The 20,000-nt window shown below is 35.9% G+C and overlaps 1 protein-coding gene across 1 annotated transcript in view; it reads right to left on the bottom strand.

The window, feature by feature from the left end:
• Positions 1 to 17,586, bottom strand: part of LOC118440430 (uncharacterized) — an 84,576-nt gene extending 66,990 nt beyond the window's left edge. Inside the window, exon 1 of the mRNA XM_035863425.2 lies at positions 17,134 to 17,586. The gene's annotated coding sequence lies outside the window, so the exon portion shown is untranslated. The remainder of the gene's footprint in view (positions 1 to 17,133) is intronic.
• Positions 17,587 to 20,000: the final 2,414 nt, after the last annotated feature.

Genomic DNA, 20,000 nt, shown 5'->3' with positions numbered 1-20,000 from the left:
CAGTGAAAGAAGATAGGGTACACATGTCGAGTATAATTCGGTTGGTAATCGATCATGGAAATCATCGTAAAAAACATTATTCTTTCCTCTTTTCTCTCTTTCTCTCTCTCTCTCTCTCTCTCTCTCTCTCTCTCTTTTACGGTGTATTCAAAGCATCGGTCTTCCAGTGTCAAACGTGAATTAATAGCTTGTGGCTAATGTACAATGTACTCGCGTGCGGGAGACGATGAATAAAGATGAGTTCAACCCTCGAATCGCTTTATCGAACGAAAGGGAGAAAGAGGAAAAGAGAAAGAGAGAGTGAGAGAGGAGTGAAAGAATCAACGAAAAAAAGTAAAAGAGAGGGGGAAAAATTAATAATCGAAAAATGTCACCCACTCATCGACTCTCATCGATGGCGTTTTGAAATTCTAATCTCGATGAAAGCACTCGAGTTAGTAGCTTTTATTTTTTACCTATCTTCTTCCTCTTTTATCACCACCCACTCATCACTCCTCCTTCCTTTGTACCCCCTTCTCTATCTATACACACTTTTCTCTCTCTCTCTCTCTCTACGCTACCTTTCCTTATTCTCCGATGACACGAATAACCACTTTTTTAAATGGAGACAGACAAAGAGAGAGAGAGAGAGAGAGAGAGAGAGAGAGAGAGAGAGAAGAGAGAGGAAAGGAGTAAAAGGGGGAAAAATCGAAGAAAGGATACGAAAAATAGTGAAAGGGAAGTATGTCTATATATATATATATATATATATATATATCAATATATAGATACAGAAATGGGAATTGTACCGATCGAGAGGAAACCTTCGTTATTACCGATTAATCGATTAATTAAGTCGATTAATTAGTGATATAGGAAATCAGGGATGCGTGAAAATGCCATTGCTTTTTTCGTTTTTTCTTTCTATCTTTATTTCTCCCCTTCTCTTTCCCTCTTGCTCTCTCTTTCTCTCTCTCTATCTCTCTCTTATTCCAAACGATTGCTCGTACGATTCTAAGTACTTAAGTAAGTACGTTTAATCGTCGAAAGTTTCGCCGACGACAAGAGATAGAGAGAGAGAGAGAGAGAGAGAGAGAACTAACTTTATTAGTTCGTTATGTCGATAGATATATATATGTACATATGTACGTACATGTACCTACATAACTACATATCTATGTACATAGATAGATACATACCTACTCTTTTTTTCTTTTTCACATTCTTTATTTATTTCTTGTTCTTTTTTTCTGCACTTTTTGTTTCTTTTTTTCGTTTTTTATACTCACGAGAATTCATTCACTCCGTTATATAATATTAATAGTTCAACGTTTTGACGTTGAAAATAGCCAATAAATTAATTAATTTATTTAATAATAATAATAATAATAATAATAATAATAATAATAATAATAATAATAATAATAATAATAATAATAATAATAATAATAATAATAGTAATAATAGTATATCGACGATTCGAAGCAAATTATGAAATATATTCGTACGTCTCGTTTTGGAAACATTAGAGAATAGAACAAACAAATGATATTAAATGTTTTTAAAATATTTTGCTTTGAACATATATTTGAAAAATAAGAAAAACACAAACTAATCGGAACGTATAATAAAGAAAGAAACATATGATAAAGAAAGAAACTTCAATGCTGATTAGACGTTTCTTGTTTAAATTATACGTAATTATATTATCGGAAATCGATTCTTATAATTTTGTTCCATTCTGAACACATCGTCAAACACGCTGTCGTGTTTCAAAAACGCATCTACCAATCTTTAAAAAGATAGACGTCTTAAAGGGATTTTTGCCCCAATAAGAACAAATCTACGTAAAATGTTTCTCTAAAACTATACGACACACACATATTCATACACGCATGCGCAAATACACATACACAGAGACACACACACAGAGAGAGAGAGAGAGAGAGAGAGAGAGAGAAAGAGAGAGAGAAAGAGAGTGAGAGAGACAAATACACATCGAACACAATGGATTTTTGAATCGTGCAAAAGGTTGCTCGACTTTATTATACGAATTGCAAGCGAACTTAAAAACTCTAAACTTTCGAGAAACGTAAGAAAGTAAGAAAGAAAAAAGATAGAGAGAGAGAGAGAAAGAGAGAGAGAGAGAGAGAGAGAGAGAGAAAAAGACAGAAAGTAGTTTTCACTCGGCAAAGATTTACGCCTCGCACCTGTAATTTAATATGGAATACTTCGAAGGAGTTTCCTCGAGTTGTTCCAACATTCTTCCGTTCGTTTCTATGCTATCCGAAACGTGAGAGGACTTTGTATTTCCTCGTCGACATACATATACACACATATACAATCTTTCTCTCTCTCTCTCTCTCTCTCTCTATCTATCTATCTATCTATCTATCTATCTCTCTCTCTTACTAGTAACTCCAAAATATGGATATTCCTCGTGTCATTATTCATCGAGCTTTCGAAGATCTAATTCCAATGAAGGGGAGCGCCGCTCACGTAGCCTCACCTCACCACCCTCACCATTAACCCACCCTATGATCATTTTCTGTAACGCTATTGCCAACAGCCTTCACGCCGAACAGAAAATTGGAAACGTTGGAAACAAACAAAAGTTCCTTTTCACTCGTCGAATTATCGTCGAATTACCCTCTCTTTCTATCGCATACACACATATATCTCACTCTCTCTCTCTCTCTCTCTTTTTCACTCTCTCACTTTCTCGAACTTCTAACATCACGAACGGTCATGATTTATTACCGTCACGGATGCGTACTACACATTACGTTGATAATTTCTTCCGCGTTCCGTCTACGATACTTTTCCATTCCCATCGATCTCGTAACTGTCAAACTATGTGTATATATATGATATATAAACGAGAATCTGTTGTAGTTCACCATAATACCAAAGAACCTAAAGCGAGTTAGATGGCCGAAGAGTCGCGATAGGTCCTAAGAGATCAGGATGAAAAATTTTTTGTCTTACAAAAATAACCTTACAAATATAAAAATATCAATACGATCGTACGTAATGGTTGAATTGAGGTATACAAAGATTAACAAATGAAATTATTTACGAGTAACAATTTTTACTGTATTTTATTATATTTATGAAAATAAATTTATATAAATTATATACGAATCATATCGTGTTATTTCGACACGAGATTTCGATAAAAAATTTTATTTCTCTTTCTTTCTCCCCAACTCCTCCCCCCTTGACAATCAATACGATTGATTTCTGATATATTCTTATTAAATTTGATATTTTAATATTGTGACAATTTTTATCAATTTATTTCTATCAATTAATCGTGCATTTTGAAATCTTTTTGAACAAAAAAGAAAAGAAGAAAAAGAAATTTACAAAAACTATTATGAATAATATACTTTATTTTAATCCACATAAAAATTTCTTTTTTTAACGATCATTATGATCGATTTCTGATATATTCTAATTAAATTTGATATTTTAATATCGTGACAACCTTTATCAATTTATCTCCATTAATTATTCGTATGCTTTGAAATCTTTCTGAACAAGAAAAAAAAAGGGGAAGAAAAAAATAATAAAAAAATTCACATCAACTCTCATGAATCATAGACGTTTATATTCCGATCAACGTAAAAATCAATTTCATCAATAACGATCGTTTACGATTGATTTCTTTATATATTCTTATTAAATCTAATATTATAATATCCTGACAATCTTTATCAATTTATCTTTAATTATTCGCGTAATTTGAAATCTTTCTGAACGAAAAAAAAGAAAAAAAAAAAGAAAAAACCAATGAAGAGATATCGCGTCCTTTCTTTCCTTCTCGCAAAAGATTGAGGACATTTTTATCAAATCAGAAAGAATCGACTCGTCGAGATTTTCGATCCGGATGAATCGTCTCGTATGTATATTTTTCTCTGATTTTTCGAATCTCCGTACACGATGAATAGATAAAATTACGTGACCTCGTTTTCCCGTTGGAAACTCTCTCCTGCCGTCGCATCTCACTCCGTCCCACCACCGACATGTTCCTGCTCCTGCTCCCACCCTCGTTCCTTCTTCCAACCGACCCAACCACCTCCCTTAACCCCCTTCTCTACTTTACCAGCTACCACCTCTACCAGTTTCAACCAACTGACTACACTCGAGGACCGACCGAGAAAATTCCATGTATAATCGCGCTCCTTCTCTAACACTCTTCCCTATTTTTAGATAAACTTCATTTGCATAATAGCTAGCCATGAAAGACCGTAGGAGGCTCGCGCGAACGCAAGCTTCAAATGGCCGAAGGAAAAGGAGAACGGGACTGGCTGCTTTACAATTGAATACAGGAAAAAAAATAGAAAGAAAAAAGAAAAAAACGAGAAAAAGAGAGAGAGAGAGAGAGAGAGAAAAAAAGAGAGAGAAAGAGAGAATGAGTAGAAGGAGAAAGATGGGAGTAACGAAACGAGGTAAAGGACGTTGATGATATTGGTACTATTTCCATTACAGACGCTATTCAAAAGTATTTTACTCCCCACTCCGACCCTCACCCACTCTCCCCCACCACCCAATCCTCTCCCTCTGCCCATTCTTCCCACCTTCGCTAGATTTTGTGATACGTCGTGATTCAAGAAACTAGGACGAGCATGTACTTTTTTTCTTCGAGGTGTTTGATTCCGATTGTACCTACAAACGTGAATAGAGTTCGTTATTTCGATTATTTGTTATCTCACGTATACAATGATAATGATAATAATAATAATAATAATAATAATAATAATAATAATAATAATAATAATAATAATAATAATAATTATAATAATAACAATAATACGTAATACATAATACGTAATAATAATAGTTATATCTTTTTCAAATATAAATATTTTTATAATGACAATGAAATACGTATTAAGAAAAAACGAAATTGCGTTGGAATTGCATAAAAATTGACGATAGTCAAATTAAATATATCATCTAATCATTATTGTTGTCTCATAAGTACATTATCTTTGAACTTCTTAGATTAAGAAAATATATATATATATATATATATATACATCCCCATATAAAGGAAAAAGGGAGAAAAAAGGGAGAGAAAAGTGTTCCGTATCGTTTGAGATAACGAGATATCACAAAACAACATACCAGATGATTCGGAAGGAAATCGAATGAACAGCTTTTTTATCTATTGCTCGATTATGCGTCACGTAATAAAGAAAGATTCTTCTTTGACTGTACACAGGTTTATTCAAAATCGATACTTTCATATAATAAAATAAATAACATGCTCAGAAAAATTAGAAGAAACGAATGTGTTAACGTTTTTTTTCCTCTGTTCCTTTTTTTTTGGAAAAAATAATAAAGGAAACAACGAACAGATATAAGATCTATAACGATTACTTGTCTTATTTTTAATAATTTATTTTTAAGGGATTATTATTATTTTTATTTCTTTTTATATACATATATATATATATATATATATGTGTGTATGTATAATAGATTTCTTTTTTAGAATTTGTTAAAAATTTAATCGACGTACGTATTGGACTTTTGTATGAAAAAAGAAATACGACATTTTCATTGTATATATCAATACAGATATATTTTTATCGATATTTATTTGCATGTTCGTATCATCAATTTTGGAAAAGCCTGTATACATACGTGAAATCGAATCCTATTCTGGAATCGACAGATTCGACAAGAGAGAAACGTGAGATCGGACAATGAGAGAGATAGAGAGAAACAGATAGAGAGAGAAAGAGAGAAAAAGAGAGAGAAAGAGAGAGAAAGAGAGAGAAAGAGAGAAAAAGAGAGAGAAAGAAAGAGAGAGAGAGAGAGAAATAGATAGATGGATAGATAGAGAAAGAGAGAGAGAGAGAGAGAGAGAGAGAGAGGAGACGTTGTTCAGTGAGGAAGCTTACACACTTCCTCCTGTTCTAACTCCCGCGTGCACGCAAGCGCCCGAGCGCTGCGGTTCGCTTCAGGATTTGCGGCTAAACACGTGTTTCCGCGTATTCCCTTGTTGCGCATTTACCGCGAGCATTAACGCCCCGCGGGGTTAACTGACCCTTCTGTTACCTCTAAACCCCAAACCTCCGTCGAACCCCATCCTTCCTCTCAACACCCCCAGGCCCCTGGTCAAACTCCCGAACGGCCGGTCGGTCTATTCTACCGTAGCTAACCCTACTCCCATCGTTTTCTCTCACCGTGCAATTGGATAATTTATTTTCTAAGGGAAGGCCGTTAAACTACCGATTAAACTCCAACTCTGAGTCCTTAGAGCTCTCTGTTAATTGAATGAAAAAAGGGGTCGAGGATATCGCCCGATGGACCGTCGACAATCTGTTTTATCGGTCGAGATCAGCTCTAACGAAATTTTACGGATTCCTTTTGGTAGTCTCGCTTTTACGTTAACGGACTAACGAATCGATTCTTGGCTAGCTGTTTGTTATCGTGGGAACGGAAACATGGAGAGGGTTCTCCGATAATGAAAACTGCGAGAGGGTTGATCAGGTTGATGATTGGAAAAAGTATGCCTCGGAGAATCGATAAAGTAGAAGGGAATGAGTAAACTTGAAAAGGGGAGATTGATCTTTGTCATTTTCTTTTTTTTTTTTTTTTTGATCTTTTTTTGATGGTTTTTGTTTTGTTTTGTTTTTTTTTTTCAATGTTTACCGTTCCTAGATAGGTATATACTTTTTTTTGTACATTTTTATTTTCCTTCAATTTTTTTTCTTTCTTAATTCTTTTTTTTTCTTTGTCCTAAGAATTATTTTCATTCATATTGATTTCTACACGAAATGAATTATTCGAATATAAATGAACAAATAATATCAGTGCTGATTGCATAGTTAATTACAAAAAATATAAGAGTTCGAGGTGAAAGATTTAACAAGAAATTCTTTATATTCGTATCGTTCCAATGTAACGAGAGAGAGAGAAAGAGAGAGAAAGAGAAACAAAGAAAATGAAAAAAGAAAAAAAGACAAAAATGAAGAAGAAGAAGAAAAAACAAACGATGAAACACATTTAATAAATGTAAGTATTGATTTATGGTAAATTCATTTGGCAGTAGAACAGAGTTTTGAGCGAACGGACGAACGTTTCGAAGTTCTGAGAAGAAGCCTGAAGACTTCGGTGATATGTTCTCAAGGAGAACACAATGAATGCTTTATTATTATATTAAAGTATCCACTTTAAACGGTTATACGGTGTAGCGAGCGTTAATAAAGGATAAGCAAACTTTTATGTAGTTTCCAACTTCAGTACTATGACTGTGGTAAGTATTATTCGAAAAGTTACACACAGACACACGTATGTGCATATCTATTTAGGTGTATGTATATATATACACATATATATATATACATATATATGTATATGTATATATATACAGAGAAAGAGAGAAAGAGAGAATGAGAAAGAGGAAAAGAGGGAGAGACCCACGCATTCCGCCATTTTAGTAATGCGGAGGCGTTAGCGAAGCGATCTTTCAAAAATTTCTTCATCCGAAACTTCGTACATGGCGAATCGATTTCCTTTCTTGAGCTTTATACAACGCGCTGCGAACGATCGAAACGTTACTTTCCATTTGACTTGCTTGAAATAAAATGATATCGTAAGATATTTTTGCATCTCATTCTCTACGAAAAAGAAAGAAAAATAAAAAGAAGGAAAATCTTATACCCACGTTCGTTCAAATCGATCCAGTACTACTTTACGAACGAATATTCACGAAATAGTTAAATGAAATAAAATAAATAAAAGCAAAAGAAAAAAGAAAAAGGAAAGAAAAAAAGGGAAAAAGGAAAGCGAAAAATATCTCATCGTACCTACCAAATAATTTACAGAAAGATCCGAGATACCAACATTATTTGCCTTACCGAAGAGACATCATTTTCCTAGCGATTGGTAGAACGTTTGCTAAAATCGAAGTTAGTAAAGTGAATAAAGTAGAAACGTCAACGGCAAGGATCGACCTTCATTTCAGCTTAATTAGCAACTTCGAAAAAACGCACTCTTACGAATTTCATCCTCAAATGACTAAAATTCATTCCTTCTCTCTCTTTCTCTCTCTCTCTCTCTCTCTTCTTCTTTCCTTCCTTCGTCTATTTGTCTCTCTCCCTCTCTTTATCTATCTATCTATCTCTCATTCTCTCCCTCTCTCTCTATCACGTCCTTTAAACGAATGTTACAAAAATTCAACGAAGCGTATAAAAAACCTCGAAGGGTATTAATTAAATTATCAGAAACTTTCGAGGATCTCTAGGACGGTAGCCGAGAGGGGGAAAGAAAAGAGAGGGAGGGGAGGTAACAGAAAGAAGGAAGAAAATGGAAAAGTATATACATATACATATATATATATATGTATGTATATATATATATATATATATATATATATATATATATATATATATACGAAGGAAAAAGAAAAAAGACAAAAGAGAGAAAGAGAGAGAGAGAGAGAGAGAGAGAGAGAGAGAGAGAGAGAGAGAAGTCTGTTCAAGGCTTACATATCCAGCGCGTTTTAATAGGGCGAGAGAACGTGGCCGTCGGCAGTAAGTAGTATAAGCTACCATTAGTCCGCCGCCTTGTTTTCTCCACTAGGAAAAACTTCTATTGAAACCACGATTCCCCTACCACTGACATCACCACTACCATCACCACCACCACCATCATCACTATCACCACTACTACATAACCACCACCACACCACCACTACCAATACCCCCACCGTTCCTTTCCCCTCTCCATAATGTTCACTTACACATTTACTTCTCACGTAAACGCGAACGTTTTGTTTCCGTCGTGCGTTCTCTTCTTCTTCTTCAACACCCTCTCTCTACGTCCCTCTTCCTCCACTCACTCCTCTTCCTCGATCCCACTTGCCTCGCTCGCCCGTCGACTACCACCATCACCACCACCATCACCCATACGTCCCTCCCCCTTTATTCCCCACCATTTTTTCGTCTCTTTCTCTCTCTGTTTCTCTCTCTTTCTTTTTTCTGCGTGATACTCGCGACAAGAAATGCAGATTTCGAGAAAAACTTTCCCCGTTGGTTCCTCCACCACCCCATTGTTCTCCGTTTCGTTCAACGAATGAGCGTCTAGATACCGATGAGCACGTCCTTCTTTTCTTTTTTTCTTTCTTTCTTTCTTTCTTTCTTTTCTCTTTTTTTTTGTTTTTTCTTTTTTATTATCCTTTTGTATTCCGAGGTTGTGTTTAAAGTTAATTTTAAATAATAATTATAAAAAACAGACACAACATTAGCAATAATCAGTTAAATCGATCGAAGAACGAACTTTTTTCTTCTTTTCTTTATTTCATTCATAATCTTATTAGATAGTATTATGATATTTAAATTTATTATTATATCTAATTATTATTATTTATAACAAATATATGTATGTATATTTTCTTATATTATTTATATTACATATATAGATTTACATGTAAATCTACTTAAACATAGATTTTTCATAGATTGAGAAGAAAAAACTTAAATTCTATCAGAATGAATACGGAAATTAATTTCCAAGTTATGAGACTTTCAAGTATGATCTTCATGTACTCGAGTTATGTTCATTTCCTGGAATTATGATAAACTCGGTTGACATTTCCTTATAACGTAGGAATTTTCGAAATGTCCATTTCCTGGTTGAATACATTATTTCACCTCGTCGTCTCCATTAAATTACGAGAATGTTCCAAAATATGCCTTATTTATGATTGTGAATATGGTAATCCATTTTGCGAATGTTAAAGATAATTCATTAGAACAAAAGATTCAAGCAGACATGGTTACGTATTCGAACATAATTTAACTAGTGTTATCGGATTTAATACCGATAAATAAAATGAATATAATTGAAATGTACTAAGATCGTATTTGAATTTGTTCTAACTAAGAAATTAAATATATTTCCCAAGAATCATGTTGATAAAGTCTGTGCAATTTTTTTTCTTCTTTTCTACATATGAAAAATCCTTTGTTAAAGTTCTGCCGTGTAGTTATCTTTATCATATATATACACACACACACATATATATATATATAGATATTTGTGTATATATATATATTTTTTTTTGTTTTTATTTCACTTTTCCATAATGTTTTCCTTCACCATTCAAATCATATCGAGTCATGCAAGATGGACGAAGCCACTTGGAAAATTTGATTTAATAGAAAAACGTAAGGTAGATATCGTACATTCTCTTCGCGAGGCTGAATCATGAAAAGCATTTTATATAATACACTGAGAAGAAAGTTATACGTTTCTTAAAAATCCTCGATACAAGTAAAAGAACAAAGTTTTTCATGAATCTCTTATATCTCTTGCGAACATTTATGATTATCACTTATAAATTTCTTTCTCCTTTTCTTTTTTCTTTTTCTCTTTCTTTCTTATCGATTTAAAACTTAAATATTTCCAAACGGCATTTATACAAACGTATATTACATACATACAAACGTATATTAAATACATACAAACGTATATATAATATATATATATATCGTCGAACGAACCGAAACAATCGGCTGAATTCGGCTGTACGATATAAAAAGAAAAGCATCAAAACGTTTGAGAAAGAGAAAAGAAAATGGAAAAGAGAAAGAGAGAGAGAGAGAGAGAGAGAGAGAGAAGTTAGACAGGGACGTAACATCAACGTAAGATATCCAATGTAGAAGGATCATCGAAACGTAAAAAAAAGAAAAGAGAAAAACAAAAAGAAAAAAGGACGTAACCTAAATACAAATTATAAGCGAAACGTTTATTAATGCAAGAACGGAATCAACGATTTAACGCAAACAAACCTGTTTTCTTAAAAACGACCTCACGTTTTTACCAAGTGTCTCATCGTAATCTCCATTCTCATCTTCTCTTTTTCCTTTTTTTCCTTCTTTCTTTCTTTCTTTTTTCTTTTTTACACCACGAGGATGAGGAATTAAAAGCTTAAGGATGAAAATTCGTTGCTTCCGAGAAGGATCCACGACGTTTTAATCCAGCTCATTCGAAAAATCGATTCGTGAGTCTTAACTTCTCTCTCTTTCTCTTTCACTCTCTCTCTCTTTACCTATCTATCTTTCTTTCTATATATATATCTCCTTCTCTCTTTCTCTTTTCCTTTCATATACATAATCGATGGTTCCCGAAAAATGTCGTCGAACGTTCATGTTGAAAAAGGATGAAACTGAATAGGAATTAAAAGGGGTTTGAATAAGAGCGAGAGAGGGTTGAAACGAACGATCGGAGTGTAACACGAAGGGTAGCAGTACCCTACGCGATCGATCGATCCTTTCTCTCTCTCTCTCTCTCTCTCTCTCTCTCCCTTCCTCTCCCCCTTACACACTTCACTTCCGTTGGCTTCTCACGTTCAATCCGCTTGAAAACGTTTTCGCGCATCGGCGTCTCTCTCGCGTGTGACTTCGGCTCGTCGAGTCGCCCTCGCATCGCCATTTATTCGACCTAACTTTGGTGGAACTTTAAATTGTCGCCTTAATGAGTCGGTCGAAGTTACATTACTCTCGTCGTAAACTCGTGAGATTTGTTCCGCGATCTTCCCTTCCTCCCTTTCTCTCTTCTAACCTCTATCCCTGCTACCCTCTCTTTCTCTCTTTCCCTCTCTCTCTTTCTATCTATCTCTCTATCTCTATCTCTATCTTTATCTCTATCTCGAAAATCCGATTCTTTTACCTTCCGAACAACGTTTTCCCTTCCTAGTTGTTCGAAGGCGTAATTTAGAGAACACGAAGGATTCGTTGTAATTAAGTAGCGAATAGCTGTTTAAGATAGTGTGTCAGATAAAAAGAGAAAGAGAAGGAGAGAGAAATAGAGAGAGAGAGAGAGAGAGAGAGAGAGAGAGAGAGAGAGAGAGAAAGAAACTTACGTATCACCCTTTCCTTTTCTTTCTTTCTTTGTCGCTCTCTCTTTCCCTCTCTCTCTCTCTCTCTCTCTCTCTCTCTCTCTCTCTCTCTCTCTCTCTATCTCTTTCTTACACATAGACATATATATATACACACCACTCTCTCTCTACTTCTCTCTATCTCTCATTTTCCTCTTTCTCAAAGTCGATCGTAAAGTCGAAAAACGATATGGAGTTTGTGATCTATATGCATGTACATACACACATACATATATATCGTATGTATATGCATACATACGTGCACACACACAAATGTATATCTATAAAGAGGATGAAGATGTCCGTACGTCTGTGTGTGTGTGTGTGTTAGTGTCTGTGTATATATGTATGTTTTGTTTGCGTGTGTAACTGTAGAAGATCGCTCGGACTCGTAGTACGCTTCGATTCGCCGTGGCACTCGGGCACGTCCGAGAAACAAATTTCAAGTTTCGAATCTACTTCTCTAACCCTCCCTCTCCACATCCACATCCACCACCCATACTTTCTATCCCCTTTTTGCCCTCTTCTTTCCGTTGGAAAATTCGAAGTCCATGATAAAACGTCACGGCTCGTGATTAGAATGCCTCGCGTTACGATGGATAAAGAAAAAGAAGAAAAGAGAACGTGAGAGAGAGAGAGAGAGAGAAAGAATGAGAAAGAAAGAAAGAAAGAAAGAAGAAAAGAAGGATTGGAGGTTGAAAAGGGCTTGAACTTGTTACATACGTCTCGTAGCCGTTCGGATGCGGAATATCAAATTACGACATCCTGGATTACGACGTAAAAGGAGGATTTGCATCTGACGATTTCTCTTTCTTTTTTCTTTAATTTTTTTCCTCTCCTTTTGCTCTTTTTTCTATTTTCTTTTTTTCTCTAGCTATCTCAATTTCTTTCTCTCTCTCTCTCTCTCCCTCTCTTTCTCTCTTCTTGTTTCGAATATTTTTATCTAAACGTTAATCAATCGTTTCGTCGATATGTATATTTTATGTTATTTTTATTCATATCGAAGAACAACGTAGACATTCCAATACGAAAGTATGAAATCTCAAATTCATTGAAATGGAAAGACAAAACAAAATAAAGCAAAAACAAAAAAGTAATAAAAAAGGAAAATGAAAAAGAGAACGCAAAGAAAAACGAATTGATCAATGCTTTTTCGACTGGAAAGATTCGACCGAACGATTTTCCAAGTTTACATTTACCTCAATTCGGTACTAGCGACTCGTAAATACACCATCGTAAATTATAGCTTTGAGTAACATCAGACTGCGGTAAATTTGACAAATTGAAGGCGTTTAAAACGTTGATGGAACCGGTCTAATTAGACAGTTGGACGATCGCACTCTGTATATACATATATATATATATATATTTTTGTATGTATGCCTGCATGTTGGCAGAAAAATTTAGCCGAATTTACATCCTGATAAGTAGTAATCACCAACGACTGCATTTGGAGAATTGAAGATAAAACATTATTACGTGTCTGTACTTTTACGCGAACATACAAAAACCAATTGAAATGTTTTTATTAAATATCTCACAATCAGTTACCGAAATGTTTTAAACGAAATTTTTATATACATATATTTTTCTTTTCTCTTTACTTCTTTTTTTTCATACACTTCTACACAATATCACGTATTATATTTATATTTTTAAAAAAATTTCTTTCATATGTAGATATGTATATGTGTGTGTATGTATGCGCGCAGGCGTGCACACGTGTATTGTGATATCTCGAAATAATATTTTTTTATGCTGGCTATCTTACAAAAAAAAAAAAAGAAAGAAAAAGAAAATAAAGGAAAAAAAAAAGTAGGTACGATAGCAAAAGTTTGGGGTCGTTTAACAAAGATAGAAAGAGACGATGCGCGAGAAGAGACAAAGAGAAATAAAAAAAGAAAAAAGATGGAACGCAGAAGATCGTAATCGCACTTTTCAGCGCGACTCCCAACGGATCGTCGCTCATTTCCTTCAATGGGAGTTCGCTTTAAAAGGCAAAACTTCCCTTTTTTTTATTTTTTTTTTTTTCATTGCGCACATTGGCGCTCTTTCTCCCTCTCTCTCTCTCTCTCTCTCTCTCTCTCTCTCTTTCTCTCTTTCTTTCTCTTTCTCTCTCTTTCTCTCTTTCTCTCTCTTTCTCTCTCTGTATCTTCTATCTCTTCTCGAGCGATCCGTTGATCCTTTGATTTTTCTTTTTACTTTTTTTTTTCTTTTACGAGCTAATAATTTATCGGTGAACACGACAAAGAGACAGAAGAAAGACACTTTACTACTTTGAAGTCAAAGCAACCAACTCCTCTATTGCTTTTTTTGCGTTTTATATATTTTTCTTGTTTTTTTTAATTATTCTTTTATTTTTTATTTTTATTTTTTTACTCTTTCCCACTCTACCTATGCTCTCGAAAATGTATCGTCACCGCAAGCCGCGCGGGTTTCTTTTTCTCTTCTTTTCAGACTTTTCTAACAAATACATTCGCTTTCGTTGTTGTTTAACAATTTGACGGTATACCTTTTAGATTTGGGTACTTGATCTAATGAAAATATAATATATGTATGTACATATGTATGTATACATCTTCGAAAAATCTTACGTGAAAGAAATCGTTTGCTGTCGAGAAACAAAACTTGCATCTCAAGGTCATGTTTACGCTTTTAAACAAACGTATTCGAGACGTTCTCCTTTATACTATCCCAAGAAAAAACAAGCAAAATAAAAGAGAAAGAAAGAAAAAAGAACTAAAGAAAAAGTAGACCGTTTCTTAACTATAAATAATATAATAAAAACTTTGGATCAATCGATTATCTCTTAACGATATACAAAACAAAAAATCAATAATTTTATTGATTAAAAATCAATAAATTCTTTATCTTGGAATCGAGACAAAAAAAAAAGAAAAGAAAAAAAAGAAGAATAAATCTTCTCCATCTTATTTATTTCTCTTTATTACATTTTACGACAGCTCCTTATAAGTTCGAACAATACAGTAAATTCATGAAGTACAATAAACCCGAACGTTCAACCTCTATCTCCTTACCCTTCATCTTATACTCGAAAATATAATTTGTTTGAAAATTTTATTTCGTTCGTTTGTTCAAGCATCGTTGTCGTCCTCGTCATCGTCCTCGTCGTCACCATTGCTGCCATCTCTTCGAACTTTTAGATAAAAATAAAGAAACGCGCGAAAATTACAAGCGATTATTATAATAGTGAACAGGGACGTAAAAGTAAATAATACGTGGCCGATGTTCGTGGAGGCTTGTTCAAGTGCGACGGATTTACGGTGCGTTTCGAAATCTCGAAACTCCCTTCTCTCTCTCTCTCTCTCTCTCTTTCTCTCTCTCTCTCCCTCTCTTTCGTACACTTAAAACTCGCGAAACCGTTGTTACCACCTCTATCCCCTGAACCTCTTTCTCTCTCTCTTTCTTTCTCTCTCTCTCTCTCTCTCCCTCTCTCTCCCTCTCTCTCCCTCTCTCTTCATTTCTTTCTTTCTTTCTCTCTTTCACTACCCTTCTCTCCACAACTACTAGCACCATTTCCTCCACCTCTTCGTTGGCATCTCCCCGGCACTTTCGAGCTCGAGGAAACTCGGCCGATTACATCGAGCTCTTTCCCTGGAGCCAATCCCGGCCTCACCGGCAGCAACCACCCCGCGTGCACCTTTCTTCTTCGACCCTCTACACGCACATACACACACACACACAGATACGCACAGAAAGAGAAATACAGAGATAGAGATAGATAGATAGGTAGATAGATAGATAGATAGATAGATAGATAGATAGATAGATAGAGAGAGAGAGAGAAAGAGAGAGAAAGAGAGAGAAACAGAGAGATAGAAACAAAATGTGTGTATGTGTGTATGTATGTAAGAGAGAAACAGACACAAAACTTCTAGAAAGAAGAAAGTCGACGAAAGCAACTCTTGGCCTCGTGCAACACAACCCGTCCATCCGTCCTATAGTATGTTTACTCGCGTGTTCTAACCCCGTCAGCATCGTGCCACGTCGGATCCGCCAAACAAATCGATCTTCGTCCACTTCCGTCCTGACGAAATGGTTTCAACCGGATTTTCTTTCCGAAAGAAGTAGTAACGTAGTAACCTACCCTACTCTATCCTACTCTATCCTATCCTATTCTATCTTACTCTATCCTACTTTACCAATTGAAGAAGGGTTTATTATATATCTTTTTTTTTTGTTTGTCATCTTTAGATATTAATAAACGTTTGTACGTTTCCACATTATCAACGAGATTTAGTATCGCCATGAAAAAATGTATTTGTCGTTAGACCTTTGAAGAATACTTTGATCTTGAGAGACTGTAACGTTTACGTATGCAAAATAGACAAATTAGCCAGGTGTATGCTTAACAGGATAATTACAAATGGTAATAGTTAAGAGCTAGCTTGCTACCGAAGCTAGTCGGTAGGTAGATGTGAAAGGAGGAGGAGAAAAGGGGTTGGAGGTGCTACAGTAGACAGGCTGGATTAAATTAGATAATTAGATTAGGATAACGGCTCTTTGCACGTCAAGCTCTTTTGCAATTATTTCGTGAAAAATTCTCGTCCGGTGGTGGACGAAGACGTTGATATTAAACGGATATCATCTTCCCCCTCTCATCGCCCCTTTCATCCATCCATCCATCCATCCATCCAACCAACTAACCATCCATCCATCCATCCATCCATCCTCCCCCTCTTCTTAATTCAATAAGTTCTACGGATAATAACGCGAGAGGTATGATAATCGAATATTCAGAAGCGTCGGACGTTAACTAATTTTGACGATCCTAATCACGCGTCCGTGAGTTCTGAAATGTAAATTCGGCATCCATTATCTCTATCTGGAATCAAGATATTTCATTGGTCAGTCCTACCGGAGGTTTAACCGAATTTTATCTTTTCCGGTCGAGGCGATAGAATCGTTCCGTTATGAATTCTATTATTATCGATTTTTATAACGTTGATATAAAGCTTATGGACTAACGTATTCGATCGATCGAAAACGTAAAATAAGTTTCGCGACGACGTGAAAATTAACGCTTGCCAAAAGCGTTTCTCCTCCTCCTCCTCCTCCTCCTCCTCTTCTTCCTCTTCCACCACCTCTACCTCCTTCTGTCCCCCCTGTTCCCCCACGGCTATCCCGCTTTTGTTCGTTTAACGATCGGTACGTTAACGCGTACGAGAACGAGTATTTGAACTTGTAAGACATCCTAACATCAATTTCGATCAACTAGTAACAAGTTTACTTACATGTCCAATGATCGGCCACGTTGAACGCCTCGCTTATGTGTACCAACCACGTTCGCACCACCAATCAGGTATCAGGAGATTCTCCACAAATACAAATACCAGTCATAGAATAGTTCACCGAAGTAGTTAGCACTCGCTTGACAACCGGGTATGCAACTTTGTTGATCTTCCTGCTGGACAACGACAAGTCAAAAGCTTTTCTCACAGTTCTCACATTTGTGTATGTAAGTTCCACTGTACGTTATAATATGAAAACACTTATAAAAAAATCGAACAGATCACAAATAATAATAACGATATGTTCGTTTTCTCACTCTTCGGTTATCTTCGTTCTATCTATCCTCGATAGAATATTAAAACAATTCGACAATCATTCACAAAGCGATTCCCGATGATAAGTACTTTTCGTTTCACTCTCAATTTCTAATTCTCTATTGAACACGACGAACAAAGTTCGCTTTAGTTTATTATTATTTATATATATGTGATATGAAACTTGGAACTTAAGAAACGATTGAAAGGAAAGGATAAGAAAGAAATAAAGGGAGAAGGAGATAGATAGATAGATAGATAGATAGCCAGATAGATAAATAGATAAATAGATAGATAGATAAATAGATAGATATATAGATAGATAGATAAATAGATAGATAGATAGATAGACAGACAGATAGATAGATAGGTAGATAGATAGATAGATAGATAGATAGATAGATAGATAGATAGATAGATAGATAGATAGATAGATAGTCAGATAGATAGATAGATAGATAGATAGATAGATAGATAGATAGATAGGCAGGCAGGCAGCAGGCAGGCAGGCAGGAAGGAAGGAAGGAAAGTTGGGGGAGAGAAGGAGGGTAGTCCAAAGCGAGGAGTCGGCTCGAAGAGGGGTGGAGCAAAAGGGGAAACGCTTTGGGGGTGGTTCAAGGGGTGCCTCGCGAGCTGGATGTTGAGATATATCTCGTGTACTCGCTGCTTTGATCCTTTGTCTATACTCCTATATTTAACTCTGTCTATATGTACATATAACTCTCTCTTTCTCTCTCTCACTCTCTTCCTCTTTCTCTCTCTTCTCTCTTCTTCTCTTTCTGTTTCTTTCTACTTCTTCTTCCTCTTCTTCTTTCTATCTTTATCTCTCTATCCCTCTCCCTCTCTCTATCTCTCTATCTCACTCTATCTCTCTATCTATCTATCTATCTGTCACATAGATCTCCTTAAATCGAAGGGAAACGATTCGTAACGTCAACTCGTAATTCAGCGAATGCGTTTAGAGCGGCGTGGCTGGTGCACGGCTCACTCTTGACGCCACTACAGCTGCCGATGGTACTGGCTCTCTTTCTGGATTCGGCTCTACCACTGGCACTGGCACTGGCACTGCCTCTGCTTCTGCTCTTGCTCTTGCTCCACTCCGCTATGCCTGCGCAGCACCCGACCCGGCCAAACCCAGACCCGGCGTGTAGGTACCGCGGGCTCGCACTCGAGCTCCGGCTACCCTAGCTGCTCCATCCCCCACCACCCCCCTCTCTCTCTCAAGCTCAGGCGGCGCGCAGTGCCGAACCCACCACTATTCGCACCCCTTCGTCTATCCCCACCACTACTTTCCATTTCTATCTCCTTTACTCATCTTTCTTTCTTAGTTTCTTCCTTTCTTTATTTCTTTATTTCTTTATTTCTTTATTTCTTTATTTCTCCCTCTCTCTCTCTTTCTTTGTCTCTCTCTCTCTCCCCCTCTCTCTCTCTATCATGTTTGCTCTCTTTCTTTATTTCTTTTTTCTTTTTTCTTTCTTTCTTTCTTTCTTTCTTTCTTTCTTCCTTCCTTCCTTCCTTCCTTCCTTCCTTTCCTCTTTCTCGTCTTATTTCTCATTTGATTTTATTACCTTACACATCATGTCTTTTGTTGTATCTTCTTTCTTTGGGCTTTTCTCTCTTTTTCTCTCTCTCTCTCTCTCTCTTTCTAGATTTTTTTCTTTTCTTTTGTTTTTTTTCTTACTATGTATGACCATGTAATTTGTTCTATCTAATAGTTTCGCCTCTTTTTCTTTCTCTCTCTTTCTCTCTTTCTCGCTCTATTTTGCTCTCTTTTCTCTCTCTCTCTCTCTCTCTCTCTCTCTTTCTCGCTCTATTTTGCTCTCTTTTCTCTCTCTCTCTCTCTCTCTCTCTCTTTCTCGCTCTATTTTGCTCTCTTTTCTCTCTCTCTCTCTCTCTCTCTCTTTCTCTTTCTCTCTTTTTCTCTCACAATTAAATTTTCTTCCTAAATGGCTTCTGTTTTAATCCAACTTTTTCACTCATCCCCACCCTCACATTCATTTTTATTCAATATTCCTATAATTTGCAATGTCTAAAAATGAACAGAATAAATTCCGGGATTTTTTATCGGTCCTTAATTATACGTTTAATAACTTTATATAGTGCCCTATCGTTCCATCATATTTACATTAACATTATCAGCTACCTTCGTTCGCTGTCGTTAATTAGTTAGCTACTACACTTCATCGATTCTTAGGATATTCTTTTACTTTAAAGAGCAGTCATCTACAACGATAAATTCGATTCTCCATCTTTCTCTCTTCTTATCCTTCAGTTGCACCACTCTCGTCCACTCGAAAGGGCGAGTCTTCGACGTTTCTTCGAACCTACCCAAAGAATTTCGCTTATTCGCGAAAGTCCTTCGTCGATCTTTCCCTCTTTTCCACCAAAGTCTGACCGATCGAACTTTGCTAACTCACGATTCTCTCTTTCCCTCTTTCTCTTTCTCTCTCTCTCTCTCTCTCTCTCTCTCTCTCTCTCTCTCGTTCTCTCGTTCTCTCATAGATGCTAAAGGATTTTGGCAGAGCTCTCGTCGTTCTTGTTTCTCTTTCTATCTT

The sequence above is a fragment of the Vespa mandarinia genome, chromosome 7 (genome assembly GCF_050613455.1).
Source record: "Vespa mandarinia isolate Hongniang chromosome 7, ASM5061345v1, whole genome shotgun sequence".
In the NCBI taxonomy this organism is placed as follows: Eukaryota; Metazoa; Arthropoda; class Insecta; order Hymenoptera; family Vespidae; genus Vespa; species Vespa mandarinia.
The sequence above is the reverse complement of the archived record's forward strand: the minus strand, read 5'-3'. Positions and strand labels throughout refer to the sequence as shown.